We start from the raw sequence: 14,285 nt of genomic DNA, 5'->3' as shown, positions 1-14,285 counted from the left end.
TTCATAAAAAAATTTTCTAGTATTGTCAAACCTCTGACTGATCTCACCAGGAAAGGTGCTGATGCGGTTCAGTGGTCTTCTGAGGCCATTGAAGCTTTTGTGTATCTCAAGGAGAGGTTCACCTCTGCTCCCATCCTTATGCAGCCTGATGTTACTAGGCCGTTTTTGGTTGAGGTTGATGCTTCCTCTGTGGGGGTTGGCGCAGTATTGTCTCAGGATAACGGGGATGGATTACATCCCTGTGCCTTTTTTTCAAAAAATTTTTCGGAGACTGAACTGAATTACGATATTGGTAATCGGGAATTATTGGCTATTAAACTCGCATTTGAACACTGGCGCCACTTCTTGGAAGGTGCGGAATTTCCCGTTCAGGTTCTTACGGATCATAAAAATCTGATATATCTTGATGCTGCCAAGCGCCTGAATGCCCGTCAGGCTAGGTGGGCACTGTTTTTCTCGCGGTTTAATTTCTCCGTTACTTACATCCCTGGTACTAAGAATGTTAAGGCGGATGCCTTGTCTCGCAGTTTTTCTCCCATAGTTGGTGCTGAGAAAGAGGAGAACATTTTACAAGAAGGTGTTGTGATAGCTGCTTTGGACTCCGTTTTGGAAAATGAGATTCTTAAAGCACAGGAGAATGCCCCTTCTAACACTCCTCATGGGAGGTTGTTTGTGCCTGGGACCTTTAGGAGAGATTTGTTTGTAGAGTGTCATGAATCTCGGTTGGCAGGTCATCCCGGAATCTCTGAGACCAAGAGACTGGTGGGTCGCAGTTTTTGGTGGCCTGGATGGCAGAAGGAAGTCATTAAGTGGGTGCGTCAATGTACTATATGTGCTAGATCTAAGTCCTCACATACTCCTGCTGCGGGGTTGCTTTGTCCTTTGGAGGTTCCCAGTGCTCCTTGGACACATTTGGCTATGGACTTTATAACTGACCTTCCCCCCTCTGAGGGTTTTACTGTCATCTGGGTGGTCGTGGACCATTTTAGCAAGATGTGTCACTTGGTTCCTTTCGTCAAACTGCCCTGCGCTAAAACTCTCGCTAAGGCCTTTGTCAAGGAAATTGTCAGACTTCATGGCGTTCCTACTGACATTGTTTCTGATAGGGGTCCTCAGTTCGTGGCTCGTTTTTGGCGTGCCTTTTGTGATAGGCTGGGAGTTCATTTGTCGTTCTCGTCCGGATATCATCCTGAATCTAATGGCCAGACAGAAAGGAAAAACCAGGATGTTGAGCAGTTCTTGCGTTGTTTTGTGGCAGACAATCAAGAGGGGTGGTCTGAGTTTCTGCCACTTGCTGAATTTGCTCTGAACAATCATACATCTTCTTCTGCTGGTTGTTCGCCTTTTTTTTGTTGTTCTGGGAGACATCCGTCGTTTGGGTCGTTCTCCAAGTTGGGATCTGCCGTGCCTGAGGAGGAGAATTTTTCCGGTGATTTGGAGAGAGTTTGGACGGATGTGCGTGGTAATCTTCAGGAGGCCAACAGAAAATCTAAAGACTACTTTGATAGGAAACGACAGGAGGTTTTGTTCGCTGTTGGTGACATTGTTTGGTTGTCCTCTAGGAATCTGCGGTTGAGGATTCCTTCAAAGAAATTGGGTCCCAAGTTTGTAGGGCCCTTTAAGGTGCTTCAGGTTGTCAACCAATCTGCTGTTAGGTTGGAGGTTCCTACCTCCTGGAGAATTAATCCGGTATTTCATGTCTCTCTGTTGAAAAAAGCTGTTGTATCGGATTGTGACGCCTCTGCCTCTGTTCCTCCGGTGGTGGAGGACGGGGAATATGAAATTTCTCGCATCCTTAACTCTAGACGGTATAGAGGTAGTTTGCAGTATCTTGTGGCCGGGAAAGGTTTCGGTCCCGAGGATAACTCTTGGGTGAGGTCGGATGATGTTTCCGCGTCCAGACTTATCAGAGCGTTTCACAGGAGATTTCCTGATAAGCCTGGTCCTAGGGGATCCGGAGGATCCTCTTAGAAGGGGGGGTACTGTTAGAACCTTGCTCTTAGGTTTTTTTTTCCTTTGCTGGTCACATGACCTTGTTGGCCTATTTAATCCTGCTCCGCCCTTCTGGCTTTGCTGGACTTCATTGTATATCTACTTTCTAGCTAGCCTGTGCTCTGTGTCTTGCTCTGTTAGTTTGCTTGGTCTACTGACCTCTATGTTCTATATATTTTGTTTGCTCGTCTGTCTGCTACTATTTCTGTTAGGAGGTGTCCCATATTCCTCCCAGTCCTTAGTACTTGTAGGGATTCCTTCCCCACATCTATAGGTCTCCGTACAGACTAGCTTAGGACTTTAGCAGGTCTGATCGCAGGATCAGGTCCCCTGTTACATCGTAGGGATTAAGCTGAGTTCTATCGTAGGGACAGATCTCCTCTCTTTCCTTAGCTCTGGTAGCAGAACATAACAGGAGCGCTCATCTGCTGCCTGTCTGTTGGTCTTCCTGGAGGCTCCGCCGTCACATGCTGTGACCACCCGTTTATCCAGAGACTCTCGCCTGCTCACCTGGGAGCTCACGTCTACCATCAGCCGCCACAGGTCGTACCAACCCTTTACCCAGAGACTGCCCCGGTCACTTGCCGTGACCATCTGCTCGTTCACCCAGAGACTGCCCCGGTCACTTGCCGTGACCATCTGCCCGTTCACCCAGAGACTGCCCCGGTCACTTGCCGTGACCGTCTGCCCGTTCATCCAGAGACTGCCCCGGTCACTTGCCGTGACCTCCCGCCCGTTCTTCTAGAGACTGTCCCGGTCACCTGCTGTGACTGCCTGCCTGGTCGCCACCCGCTCCCTTACAAGGACCGCCCCCTTGTATAGTAGCTCAGAGGTTCCGCCTCCCAGACCCGTTACAGTTTGCTCGGGCCATGGAACCCGGTGGCACCCAAGCTCCCTCGCTCTCGGACCTGTGTCATGAACTGTCCCGTCAGAGGTCCCAACAGGAGTCCATCCTGGGTCACCTGCGGAATGTAAATTCTCGCCTGGACACTCTGACTGCCCCACCAGCAACCTCCGGCAGTGCCATGACTCGCAATCCGGCAGCTCCGCTGTCCACTAATACCATGGTATCCTACCCCCGACCCCGGCTTTCTGCACCTCCTCGCTTCGGAGGCGACTCCGCCCAGGCTCGGGGCTTCATAAATCAGTGCACCCTGCACTTTGAACTCCTGTCCCACCAGTTTAACTCCGACCGGGCCAAAATTGCCTTCATCATGTCCCATCTCACCGGGGAGGCCCTGGCCTGGCTAAATCCTCTATGGGAGAGAGGAGACCCCCTGGTGTCCGACTTGCCTGCCTTTCTCATGGCTTTCCGGAAAGTCTTCGACGAACCCGGACGGAAGACCTCATCCGCATCATCACTGCTATGCCTCCGTCAGGGAAGTCTCACCGTGGGCCAATATGCCATACGGTTCCGTACCCTTGCCTCGGAGCTGGCCTGGGATAACGACGCTCTGGTATCCGTCTTCTGGTAGGGTCTGTCCGGCCGTATTAAAGATGAACTTGCCGGTCGGGACATTCCTACCACTCTCGATGACCTAATAACTCTTGCCACCCGGATTGACCTACGGTTCCAGGAGCGTGCCAAAGAGGTCACCCGTGAGAGGAGGTTTCCACGTCTAGCTCCTACTTTTCAGAAATCCGTCTCTCCCCAGGTACACTCTCCTGAGCCTATGCAGGTCGACCAGACCAAGATGGTCAAAACCCGTCAGGACTTACGCCGTGCCGAGGGGAGCTGCTTCTACTGTGGCAGTAAGGAGCACCGGATCCGTGCCTGCCCGGAGAGGTCGGGAAACGCCTGTGTCTAGGTTCGCTCAGAGAGGTCGACCTAGACAAGAATAAATCCTCTCCATCTCTGCTGCTGTTAGTCTCAATTGTCTGCGGGGAGAACCGTTATTTCGAACTAGCCCAACTTGACTCTGGAGCAGCCGGGAATCTTATTTCACAGTCCCTGGTAGAGAAATACCGCATCCCCACCAAACCTCTGGCTGTACCCTTGTCTGTTGCTGCCGTGGATGGGGGTCTCTTACCACGCCCCATCCAACTCCATCCATTACTCTGCAGGTGGGAATGCTGCATTCTGAGAGTATCTCCTTTCATGTTCTGCCTGGACTCTCTCACGCCCTCTTGCTAGGTCTACCTTGGCTCCAGAGACATGCACCCGTGCTTGTCTGGCAGACCGGAGAAGTCCTTCACTGGGGACAGGACTGCCATAAGACCTGTCTGGTTCCCGTCCATCCCGTCCGTCCTTCTCCTACCCCAGCTAATCTACCTGGACTTCCGATTCCTTATTGGTCTTATGCTGATGTCTTTAATAAAAAGGAGGCAGAGACACTACCCCCTCATAGACCATACGACTGCCCTATCGACCTGTTACCTGGTACTACTCCTCCCCGTGGGCGTATTTATCCATTATCCGCTGCTGAGACCCGGTCAATGTCCGAATATATTGAGGAGAATCTGGCCAGGGGATTCATCCGGAAATCTACCTCCCCGGCGGGAGCAGGCTTCTTTTTCGTCAAAAAGAAGGACGGCTCTCTCCGTCCCTGTATAGACTATAGAGGCCTTAACCAGATCACGGTGAAGAATAAGTACCCCCTTCCGCTCATTCCGGAGTTATTTGATCGTCTGAGGGGGGCTAGAATCTTCACCAAACTGGACCTCCGTGGGGCGTACAACCTGGTTCGTATCCGTCAGGGGGATGAATGGAAGACGGCATTCAACACCCGGGACGGCCACTGTGAATATCTGGTAATGCCCTTTGGTCTCTGTAATGCTCCTGCCGTCTTTCAAGAGTTGGTCAATGACATCTTCCGGGACCTTCTCTACTCCTGCGTAGTGGTGTACCTGGAAGACATCTTGGTCTTCTCTCCGGATCTCCAGACTCACCGGAGGGACGTTCGTCAGGTCCTGCTCAGGCTCAGGCAGAATCACCTCTTCGCTAAATACGAGAAGTGCCTCTTTGAGCAGACCTCGCTTCCGTTTTTGGGCTACATTATTTCTCAGACCGGCCTACGAATGGATCCAGAGAAACTGTCTGCCATCGAGAAATGGCCTCGACCGGAGGGGTTGAAGGCCATTCAGCGGTTCCTGGGCTTCGCCAACTACTACCGCCTCTTCATACCGCACTTCTCTTCCCGGACTGCCCCAATTTCCGCGCTCACCCGTAAGGGTACTAATCCCAAAGAGTGGCCGCCCGAAGCAGAGGAGGCCTTTCTTTCCTTAAAACAGGCCTTCTCTTCCGCCCCGGTGCTGCATCGCCCGGACGGCAACAAGCAGTTCTTCCTGGAAGTTGACGCCTCCTCCTCTGGAGCCGGAGTGGTACTTACTCAAAAATCATCTTCCGGGAGGATGGTAACTTGCGGCTTCTTCTCTAAACTCTTCTCCTCCTCAGAGCGCAATTATTCCATAGGAGACCGAGAGTTATTGACCATCAAACTGGCATTGGAGGAGTGGCGTTACCTGCTCGAGGGGGCTCTTCACCCGGTAATAATTTACACTGACCACAAGAACTTGGCTTACCTCCAGCATGCCCAGAGACTTAACCCGCGCCAAGCCCGGTGGTCCTTGTTTTTTGCTCGCTTTGATTTTGTTCTTCATTTTCGCCCGGCTGACAAAAACGTCAAGGCGGACGCCTTGTCTCAATCCTTTCTGGTGTCTGATCTCGAGGAAGATCCGAAACACATAATCGATCCCGCCAGAGTAATGCAGGTGGCTCCCGTGAGTCTAAATCGTCTCCCTCCCGGTAAGACGTTCGTATCAGTACCTGATCGGGAGAAGATCCTTCACTGGGGTCACTCGTCTAAACTGGCTGGCCACGCCGGTCAGAAAAAGACCCTCCAGCTTATTACCCGGCACTACTGGTGGCCTACCCTGCACAAGGACGTAATAGACTTTGTTTCTGCCTGTGTGTCCTGCGCCCGCAACAAGGTTCCGAGACATCTGCCAGCCGGTCCCCTCCTTCCGCTTTCTGTACCTGCTGCCCCCTGGCAGCATATAGCAATGGACTTTATAACTGACCTCCCAGTCTCTGCCGGTTGTACGGTCATTTGGGTGGTCGCTGACCGCTTCTCCAAGATGGCTCATTTCGTTCCCCTGCCAGGCCTCCCGTCTGCACCCGAGCTAGCGAAAGACTGTATTCGTCACATCTTTCGTCTTCATGGCCTGCCCCTTCACATCGTGTCGGATCGTGGGGTACAGTTCACCTCACGCTTCTGGAGAGCCACTTGTAAACTGCTAGACGTCACCCTGGACTTCTCTTCCGCTTACCACCCACAGTCCAATGGTCAAGTGGAGCGGATCAATCAGAACCTGACCAGTTACCTCCGGCACTTCGTTAATGCCCATCATTCAGACTGGGTGGATCTCCTACCATGGGCCGAGTTCTCTTATAACAATCACGAGAGCGAATCCTCCTCCAAATCCCCGTTTTTTGTAGTCTTCGGTCAGCATCCTCGGATTCCTTTTCCTGTCTCCACCTCTGTGGACAACCCGGCTGCGGAATCTCTCGTTAGCAAATTTTCCTCCATTTGGGAGAGTACCCGATCCGCACTCCTTCAGTCGTCCGAACGGATGAAAAGACACGCTGACAAAAAACGCCTGGATCCTCCACAATTTCGTCCTGGAGATAAAGTCTGGCTCTCATCTAAATATGTCCGACTCAAGATACCTTCTTACAAGTTAGGGCCTCGGTTCATCGGTCCTCTGGAGGTCATCAGTCAGATCAACCTGGTGGCCTATAAATTGAAACTCCCGGCCAACTTACGGATCCCTAACTCCTTCCATGTATCTCTCCTCAAACCTGTGGTACTTAACTCTTTTTCCAAGTCTACAGGTACGCCTCCTGCTCCGGTTTCTGCTGAGGACGAGTTTGAGGTAGAGAACATTCTTGCCACCAAAAGGGTAAGAGGAAAGACCTTTTTTCTAGTAGATTGGAAGGGGTTTGGTCCTGAGGAGAGAACGTGGGAGCCCCGGGAGAACATCCATGCCCCGCTCATCCTTGCTAAATTTCTGTCTGGCCTAAAAAAGGGGGGGCCTAAAGGGGGGGGTACTGTAGCGCCGGCGTCCCTGCCCTCTGCTAGGCAGGGACGCTGTTCCCCTCACCTCTCTGCTCCGTGCCCGGCGTCCTCCTCCCGCTCTGCTGGCAGCGCGCGCTGCTTCCCGGCCACTGTGCTTAGGGCGCGCACACGCGCTCTCCCTCCCTCTTAAAGGGGCCGCGCACGCCGTCCTAAGGAGTCCCCGGCCAATGGCCGGAGGACTTCACCATATATAAGGCACCTCCTCCAAAATGGAGGTGCCCGAGCAATGTTGTTGCACTGTTCACTACTCTGCTTCAGCCCTCAGGTCCCGTTGCCAGTTACCTGCCAGATACCTGCCAGATTCCTGCCAGCTTGCTGTCTTATTTCTGCCTGATATTCTGCTACCTGCCTGCTAGCCTGAGGTCCGACGGTCTGCCTTACTACTCCTGTCAGTCTGTCTAAGGACCAGCTTGCCCACTCACCTGGGAGCGCACATCAACTACCTGCCTGCTTGCCTGAGGTCTGACGGTCTGCCTTCCAACTCTTGTCAGTCTGTCTATGGACCAGCTTGTCTGCTCACCTGGGAGCGCACATCTGCTACCTGCCTGCTAGCCTACCTGGAGGCTCTACCGTCACGTGCTGTGACCACCTGCCTGTCCAGTGACTCCTGCCCGCTCACCTGGGAGCGCTCATCTGCTGCCTGTCTGCTAGCCTACCTGGAGGCTCTGCCGTCACATGCTGTGACCACCCGCCTGTCCAGAGACTTCTGCCCGCTCACCTGGGAGCGCTCATCTGCCGCCTGTCTGTTGGTCTTCCTGGAGGCTCCGCCGTCACATGCTGTGACCACCCGTTTATCCAGAGACTCTCGCCTGCTCACCTGGGAGCTCACGTCTACCATCAGCCGCCACAGGTCGTACCAACCCTTTACCCAGAGACTGCCCCGGTCACTTGCCGTGACCATCTGCCCGTTCACCCAGAGACTGCCCCGGTCACTTGCCGTGACCATCTGCCCGTTCATCCAGAGACTGCCCCGGTCACTTGCCGTGACCTCCCGCCCGATCTTCTAGAGACTGGCCCGGTCACCTGCTGTGACTGCCTGCCTGGTCGCCACCCGCTCCCTTACAAGGACCGCCCCCTTGTATAGAAGCTCAGAGGTTCCGCCTCCCAGACCCGTTACAGTCGTGGAGGTCACAGTAGATTAACAAGACTGTTTTAATGCAAAATTGGAAGAGACCTGGAGGTCAGAGTGGTTTAACAAGTCGGTTTTAATGCCCCTTGGAAGAGACGTGGAGGTCACAGTAGCTTAATAAGATGTTTTTAATGCCCCTTGGAAGAGACGTGGAGTTCAGAATGATTTAACAAGACGGTTTTAATGCCACTTGGAAGACAAGTTTAGGTCACAGTAGCTTAACAAGACGGTTTTAATGCCTCTTGGAAAAGACGTGAAGGTCCGAGTCGTTTAGTAAGATGGCTTTAATGCCCCTTAGAAGAGACGAGGAGGTCAGCGTGGTTTAACAAGACGGTTTTAATGCCCCCTGGAAGAGATGTGGAGGTCACAGTAGCTTAACAAGACAGTTTTAATGACCCTTGGAAGAGACGTGGAGGTCACAGTAGCTTCACAAGACGGTTTTAATGCCCCTTGGATGAGACGTGGAGGTCACAGTAGCTTAAAAAGATGGTTTTAGTGCCCCTTGGAAGAGACGTGGAGATCAGAGTGGCTTAACAAGACGGTTTTAATGCCCATTGTAAGAGACGTGGAGTTCAGAGTCTTTTAACAAGACGGTTTTAATGCCCCTTGGATGAGACGTGGAGGTCACAGTAGCTTAAAAAGATGGTTTTAATGCCCCTTGGAAGATACTTGGAGCTCAGAGTGGTTTAACAAGACGTTTTTAATGCCCCTTGTAAGAGACTTGGAGGTCACAGTAGATTAACAAGACGGTTTTAATGCCACTTGGAAGAGACGTGGAGTTCAGAGTCTTTTAACAAGACGGTTTTAATGCACCTTGGAAGAGACGTTTAGGTCACAGTAGATTAACAAGACGGTTTTAATGCAACCTTGGAAGAAACGTGGAGGTCAGAGTGGTTTAACAAGTCGGTTTTAATGCCCCTTGGAAGAGACGTGGAGGTCACAGTAGCTTAATAAGATGTTTTTAATGCCCCTTGGAAGAGACGTGGAGTTCAGAGTGACTTAACAAGACGGTTTTAATGCCCCTTGGAAGACAAGTTTAGGTCACAGTAGCTTAACAAGACAGTATTAATGCCTCTTGGAAAAGACGTGGAGGTCCGAGTCGTTTAATAAGATGGCTTTAATGCCCCTTAGAAGAGACGAGGAGGTCAGAGTGGTTTAACAAGATGGTTTTAATGCCCCTTGGAAGAGACGTGGAGGTCACAGTAGCTTAACAAGACAGTTTTAATGACCCTTGGAAGAGACGTGGAGGTCACAGTAGCTTAGCAAGACGGTTTTAATGCCCCTTGGATGAGACGTGGAGGACACAGTAGCTTAACAAGATGGTTTTAATGCCCCTTGGAAGAGACGTGGAGATCAGAGTGGCTTAGCAAGACGGTTTTAATGCCCATTGGAAGAGACGTGGAGGTCACAGTAGCTTAATAAGATGTTTTTAATGCCCCTTGGAAGAGACGTGGAGTTCAGAGTGACTTAACAAGACGGTTTTAATGCCCCTTGGAAGACAAGTTTACGTCACAGTAGCTTAACAAGACAGTATTAATGCCTCTTGGAAAAGACGTGGAGGTCCGAGTCGTTTAATAAGATGGCTTTAATGCCCCTTAGAAGAGACGAGGAGGTCAGAGTGGTTTAACAAGATGGTTTTAATGCCCCTTGGAAGAGACGTGGAGGTCACAGTAGCTTAACAAGACAGTTTTAATGACCCTTGGAAGAGACGTGGAGGTCACAGTAGCTTACCAAGACGGTTTTAATGCCCCTTGGATGAGACGTGGAGGACACAGTAGCTTAACAAGATGGTTTTAATGCCCCTTGGAAGAGACGTGGAGATCAGAGTGGCTTAGCAAGACGGTTTTAATGCCCATTGGAAGAGACGTGGAGGTCACAGTAGCTTAATAAGATGTTTTTAATGCCCCTTGGAAGAGACGTGGAGTTCAGAGTGACTTAACAAGACGGTTTTAATGCCCCTTGGAAGACAAGTTTAGGTCACAGTAGCTTAACAAGACAGTATTAATGCCTCTTGGAAAAGACGTGGAGGTCCGAGTCGTTTAATAAGATGGCTTTAATGCCCCTTAGAAGAGACGAGGAGGTCAGAGTGGTTTAACAAGATGGTTTTAATGCCCCTTGGAAGAGACGTGGAGGTCACAGTAGCTTAACAAGACAGTTTTAATGACCCTTGGAAGAGACGTGGAGGTCACAGTAGCTTAGCAAGACGGTTTTAATGCCCCTTGGATGAGACGTGGAGGACACAGTAGCTTAACAAGATGGTTTTAATGCCCATTGGAAGAGACGTGGAGTTCAGAGTCTTTTAACAAGACAGTTTTAATGCACCTTGGAAGAGACGTGGAGGTCACAGTAGCTTAACAAGACAGTTTTAATGACGCTTGGATGAGACGTGGAGGTCACAGTAGCTTAACAAGACGGTTTTAATGCACCTTGGAAGAGAGGTGGAGTTCAGAGTGGTTTAACAAGACGGTTTTAATGCCCCTTGGAAGAGAAGTGGAGTTCAGAGTGGCTTAACAAGACGGTTTTAATGCACCTTGGAAGAGACGTTGAGGTTACAGTAGTTTAACAAGACAGTTTTAATGCCCCTTGGAAGAGACGTGGAGGTAACAGTAGCTTCACAAGATGGTTTTAATGCCCCTTGGAAGAGACGTGGAGTTCAGAGTGGTTTAACAAATGGTTTTAACGCCCTTTGGAAGAGACGTGAAAATCACAGTAGCTTAACAAGATGGTTTTTATGGCCCTTGGAAGAGACGTGGAGGTCAGAGTGGTTTAACAAGATGGTTTAAATGCCCTTGGAAGAGATATGAAGGTCACAGTAGCTTAACAAGATGGTTTTAATGCCCCTTGGAAGAGACGTGGAGGTAACAGTAGCTTAACAAGACGGTTTTAATGCCCCTTGGAAGAGAGGTGGAGGTCACATTAGCTTAACAAATGGTTTTAATGCCCCATGGAAGAGACGTGGAGTTCAGAGTCTTTTAACAAGACAGTTTTAATACACCTTGGAAGAGACGTGGAGGTCACCGTAGCTTAACAATATGGTTTTAATGCCCCTTGTAATAGACGTGGAGGTCAGAGTGGTTTAATGAGACGGTTTTAATGCCCCTTGAAAGAGACTTAGAGGTCACAGTAGCTTAACAAGACAGTTTTAATGCCCCTTGTAAGATACGTGGAGTTCAGAGTGGTTTAGCAAGATCATTTTAATGCCCCTTGGAAGAGAATTGGAGGGCACAGAAGATTATAAAGACGGTTTTAATGCCCCTTGGAAGAGACATGGAGTTCAGAGTGGTTTAACAAGATGGTTTTAATGCCCCTTTGAAGAAACGTGGAGTTCAGAGTGGTTTAACAAGACGGTTTTAATGCCCGTTGGAAGAGACATGGAGGTCACTGTAGCTTGACAAGACGGTTTTAATGCCCCTTGGAAGAGACGTGGAGTTCAGAGTCTTTTAACAAGACGGTTTTAATACACCTTGGAAGAGACGTGGAGGTCACAGTAGCTTAACAAGATGGTTTTAATGCCCCTTGTAATGGACGTGGAGGTCAGAGTGGTTAAACAAGACAGTTATAATGCCCCTTGGAAGAGAAGTGGAGTTCAAAGTGGTTTAACAAGATGGTTTTAATACCCCTTGGTAGAGACAGAGAGTTCAGAGTGGTTTAACAAGACGGTTTTAATGCCCCTTGGAAGAGACTTGGAGGTCAGAGTGGTTTAACAAGATGGTTTTAATGCCCCTTGGAAGAGAGGTGGAGGTCACAGTAGCTTAAAAAGATGGTTTTAATGCCCCTTGGAAGAGACGTGGAGGTCACAGTAGCATAACAAGACTGTTTTAATGCCCCTTGGAAGAGACGTGGAGGTCAGAGTAGCTTAACAAGATGGTTTTAATGCCCCTTGGAAGAGACGTGGAGTTCAAAGTGGTTTAACAAAACGGTTTTATTGCCCGTTGGAAGAGAAGTGGAGTTCAGAGTGGTTTAACAAGACGGTTTTAATGCCCCTTGGAAGACACGTTTAGGCCACAGTAGCTTAACAAGATAGTTTTAATGCACCTTGGAAGAGACGTCGAGGTTACAGTAGTTTAACAAGACGGTTTTAATGCCCCTTGGAAGAGACGTGGAGGTCACAGTTTCTTAACAAAACGGTTTTAATGCCCCTTGGAAGAGATGTGGAGGTCAGAGTGGTTTAACACATGGTTTTAATACCCTTTGGAAGAGACTTGGAAGTCACAGTAGCTTAACAAGATGGTTTTAATGCCCCTTGGAAGAGACGTGGAGGTCACAGTGATTTAGCAAGATGGTTTTAATGCCCCGTGGAAGAGACGTGGAGTTCAGAGTGGTTTAACAAGACGGTTTCAATGCCATTTCTAAGACACGTTTAGGTCACAGTAGCTTAACAAGATGGTTTTAATGACCCTTGGAAGTGATGTGGAGGTCAGAGCGGTTTAACAAGACGGTTTTAATGCCCCTTGGAAGACTTGTTTAGGTCACAGTAGCTTAACAAGACAGTTTTAATGCTCCTTGGAAGAGACTTGGAGGTCAGAGTGGTTTAACAAGATGGCTTTAATGCCCCTTAGAAGAGACGTGGAGGTCACAGTAGCTTAACAAGACGATTTTAGTGCACCTTGGAAGACACGTGGAGGTCACTGTAGCTTAACAAGATGGTTTTAATGCAACTTGGAAGAGACATGGAGTACATAGTGGTTTAACAAATGGTTTTAACGCCCTTTGGGAAAGACGTGGAAGTCACTGTAGCTTAACAAGACGGTTTTAATGCCCCTTGGAAGAGAAGTGGAGGTCAGAGTGGTTTAACAAATGGTTTTAACGCCCTTTAGAAGAGATGTAGAAGTCACAGTATCTTAACAAGACGGTTTTAATGCCCCTTGGAAGAGATGTGGAGTTCAGAGTGGTTTAACAAGACGGTTTCAATGACCCTTGTAAGAGAAGTGGAATTCAGAGTGGCTTAACAAGACTTTTTTAATGCACCTTGGAAGAGACGTTGAGGTTACAGTAGTTTAACAAGACGGTTTTAATGCCCCTTGATAGAGACGTGGAGGTCACCGTAGCTTAACAAGATGGTTTTAATGCCCCTTGGAAGAGACGTGGAGGTTAGAGTGGTCTAACAAATGGTTTTAACGCCCTTTCGAAGAGACGTGGAGATCACAGTAGCTTAAAAAGACTGTTTTAATGCCCCTTGGAAGAGACGTGGCGTTGAGAGTGGTTTAACAAGACGGTTTTAATTCCCCTTGGAAGACTTGTTTAGGTCACAGTAGCTTAACAAGACAGTTTTAATGCCCCTTGGAAGAGACTTGGAGGTCAGAGTGGTTTAACAAGACGGCTTTAATGCCCCTTAGAAGAGACGTGGAGGTCACAGTAGCTTAACAGGACGATTTTAGTGCACCTTGGAAGAGACGTGGAGGTCACTAAGCTTAGCAAGATGGTTTTAATGCCCCTTGGAAGAGACATGGAGTACATAGTGGTTTAACAAATGGTTTTAACGCCCTTTGGGAAAGACGTGGAAGTCACTATAGCTTAACAAGACGGTTTTAATGCCCCTTGGAAGAGAAGTGGAGGTCAGAGTGGTTTAACAAATGGTTTTAACGCCCTTTAGAAGAGATGTGGAAGTCACAGTATCTTAACAAGACGGTTTTAATGCCCGTTGGATGAGATGTGGAGTTCAGAGTGGTTTAACAAGACGGTTTTAATGACCCTTGGAAGAGAAGTGGAATTCAGAGTGGCTTAACAAGACTTTTTTAATGCACCTTGCAAAAGACGTTGAGGTTACAGTAGTTTAACAAGACGGTTTTAATGCCCCTTGATAGAGAGATGGAGGTCACCGTAGCTTAACAAGACGGTTTTAATGCCCCTTGGAAGAGACATGGAGGTCACTGCAGCTTGACAAGACGGTTTTAATGCCCCTTGGAAGAGACGTGGAGGTCAGATTGGTTAAACAAGACAGTTTTAATGCCTCTTGAATGAGACGTGGAGGTCACAGTAGTTTAATAAGATGGTATTAATGCCCCATGGAAGAGACGTGGAGTTCACAGTCTTTTAACAAGACGGTTTTAATACACCTTGGAAGAGACGTGGAGGTCACAGTAGCT

This window comes from Phyllobates terribilis, unplaced genomic scaffold, assembly GCF_046119375.1.
Source record: "Phyllobates terribilis strain yellow unplaced genomic scaffold, ASM4611937v1 Scaffold_6__1_contigs__length_29720123, whole genome shotgun sequence".
NCBI lineage: Eukaryota > Metazoa > Chordata > Amphibia > Anura > Dendrobatidae > Phyllobates > Phyllobates terribilis.
This window is presented reverse-complemented; position numbering follows the sequence as displayed.